The 3,000-nt window shown below is 46.8% G+C and overlaps 1 long non-coding RNA gene across 1 annotated transcript in view; it reads right to left on the bottom strand.

The window, feature by feature from the left end:
• Positions 1 to 17: 17 nt before the first annotated feature.
• Positions 18 to 3,000, bottom strand: part of LOC144954936 (uncharacterized) — a 6,990-nt gene continuing 4,007 nt past the window's right edge. Inside the window, exon 3 of the long non-coding RNA XR_013641441.1 lies at positions 18 to 243. This is a non-coding gene — a long non-coding RNA (uncharacterized LOC144954936). The remainder of the gene's footprint in view (positions 244 to 3,000) is intronic.

Here is a 3,000-nt window from a genome sequence, read left to right as displayed (position 1 = left end):
GGGGAGTGAGGGAGGGTGACGCCATCGTCACCGGTGACGACGCTGGCATTACCATGGTGATTATGGCATTACCATGGTGATTATGGCGTTACCATGGTGATGATGGCGTTACCATGGTGATGATGGAGTTACCGTGGTGACGATGGCGTTACCATGGTGACGATGTCGTTACCGTGTCCTTCTTGAGTTCGTTCATGACGGTGGTGAGGCTAGGGTAACCTCCGGAGTAACTCCACAGGTGAACTACAAAGACACAGGCAAAGGTCCCCCGTGTAGCCCACGCAGGATGTAGGGGCAAGTGCTGATCACACACTCACCACTCACTCATACACTCACTCATACACTCACTCACCACTCACTTACTCATACACTCACTCACTCATACACTCACTCACTCATACACTCACTCATACACTCACTCACTCATACACTCACTCATACACTCACTCACTCAGTCACTCACTCATACACTCACTCACTCATACACTCACTCATACACTCACTCACTCACTCATACACTCACTCACTCATACACTCACTCACCACTCACTCACTCATACACTCACTCACTCATACACTCACTCACTCATACACTCACTCACTCATACACTCACTCACTCATACACTCACTCACTCACTCATACACTCACTCACTCATACACTCACTCACTCATACACTCACTCACTCACTCATACACTCACTCACTCATACACTCACTCACACACTCACTCACTCACACACTCACTCACTCACTCATACACTCACTCACTCATACACTCACTCACTCATACACTCACTCACTCATACACTCACTCACTCATACACTCACTCACTCATACACTCACTCACTCATACACTCACTCACTCATACACTCACTCACTCACTCATACACTCACTCATACACTCACTCACTCATACACTCACTCATACACTCACTCACACACTCACTCACTCACTCATACACTCACTCACTCATACACTCACTCATACACTCACTCACTCACTCATACACTCACTCACTCATACACTCACTCACTCACTCATACACTCACTCACACACTCACTCACTCACTCACACACTCACTCACTCACTCATACACTCACTCACACACTCACTCACTCACTCATACACTCACTCATACATGAGTGAGTGTATGAGTGAGTGTATGAGTGAGTGAGTGTATGAGTGAGTGAGTGTATGAGTGAGTGTATGAGTGAGTGAGTGAGTGTATGAGTGAGTGAGTGTATGAGTGAGTGAGTGTATGAGTGAGTGAGTGTATGAGTGAGTGAGTGTATGAGTGAGTGAGTGAGTGTATGAGTGAGTGAGTGTATGAGTGAGTGAGTGAGTGATGAGTGAGTGAGTGTATGAGTGAGTGAGTGTATGAGTGAGTGAGTGTATGAGTGAGTGAGTGAGTGTATGAGTGAGTGAGTGAGTGGTGAGTGAGTGAGTGAGTGTATGAGTGAGTGAGTGAGTGGTGAGTGAGTGAGTGTATGAGTGAGTGAGTGTATGAGTGAGTGAGTGTATGAGTGAGTGAGTGAGTGTATGAGTGAGTGTATGAGTGAGTGAGTGAGTGTATGAGTGAGTGTATGAGTGAGTGAGTGAGTGTATGAGTGAGTGAGTGAGTGGTGAGTGAGTGAGTGTATGAGTGAGTGAGTGAGTGTATGAGTGAGTGAGTGTATGAGTGAGTGAGTGAGTGTATGAGTGAGTGTATGAGTGAGTGAGTGTATGAGTGAGTGTATGAGTGAGTGAGTGAGTGTATGAGTGAGTGTATGAGTGAGTGAGTGAGTGTATGAGTGAGTGAGTGAGTGGTGAGTGAGTGAGTGTATGAGTGAGTGAGTGAGTGTATGAGTGAGTGAGTGGTGAGTGAGTGAGTGGTGAGTGAGTGAGTGTATGAGTGAGTGAGTGTATGAGTGAGTGAGTGAGTGTATGAGTGAGTGAGTGAGTGTATGAGTGAGTGAGTGAGTGGTGAGTGAGTGAGTGTATGAGTGAGTGAGTGAGTGTATGAGTGAGTGAGTGTATGAGTGAGTGAGTGAGTGTATGAGTGAGTGTATGAGTGAGTGAGTGTATGAGTGAGTGTATGAGTGAGTGAGTGAGTGTATGAGTGAGTGTATGAGTGAGTGAGTGAGTGTATGAGTGAGTGAGTGAGTGGTAGTGAGTGAGTGTATGAGTGAGTGAGTGAGTGTATGAGTGAGTGAGTGGTGAGTGAGTGAGTGTATGAGTGAGTGAGTGAGTGTATGAGTGAGTGTATGAGTGAGTGAGTGAGTGTATGAGTGAGTGAGTGAGTGTATGAGTGAGTGAGTGTATGAGTGAGTGAGTGAGTGACTGAGTGAGTGAGTGGTGAGTGAGTGTATGACTGAGTGAGTGTATGAGTGGTGAGTGAGTGAGTGAGTGTATGACTGAGTGAGTGTATGAGTGAGTGAGTGAGTGTATGACTGAGTGAGTGAGTGGTGAGTGAGTGTATGAGTGAGTGAGTGTATGAGTGGTGAGTGAGTGAGTGAGTGTATGACTGAGTGAGTGTATGAGTGAGTGAGTGAGTGTATGAGTGGTGAGTGAGTGAGTGAGTGTATGACTGAGTGAGTGTATGAGTGAGTGAGTGAGTGTATGACTGAGTGAGTGTATGAGTGAGTGAGTGAGTGTATGACTGAGCGAGTGAGTGGTGAGTGAGTGTGTGAGTGAGTGAGTGAGTGTATGAGTGGTGAGTGAGTGTATGAGTGAGTGTATGACTGAGTGAGTGTATGAGTGAGTGAGTGAGTGGTGAGTGAGTGTGTGAGTGAGTGAGTGAGTGTATGAGTGAGTGAGTGAGTGGTGAGTGAGTGTGTGAGTGAGTGAGTGAGTGAGTGAGTGAGTGGTGAGTGAGTGGTGAGTGAGTGGTGAGTGAGTGGCTCTCACCTGCCTGGTCTTGCTCCCCGTACCAGGTGAGTGAGTGAGTGAGTGGTGAGTGAGTGAGTGAGTGTATGAGTGAGTGAGTGTATGAGTGAGTGAGTGAGTGTATGAGTG

Source organism: Lampetra fluviatilis, unplaced genomic scaffold, assembly GCF_964198595.1.
Source record: "Lampetra fluviatilis unplaced genomic scaffold, kcLamFluv1.1 SCAFFOLD_1549, whole genome shotgun sequence".
In the NCBI taxonomy this organism is placed as follows: Eukaryota; Metazoa; Chordata; class Hyperoartia; order Petromyzontiformes; family Petromyzontidae; genus Lampetra; species Lampetra fluviatilis.
This window is presented reverse-complemented; position numbering and strand designations above follow the sequence as displayed.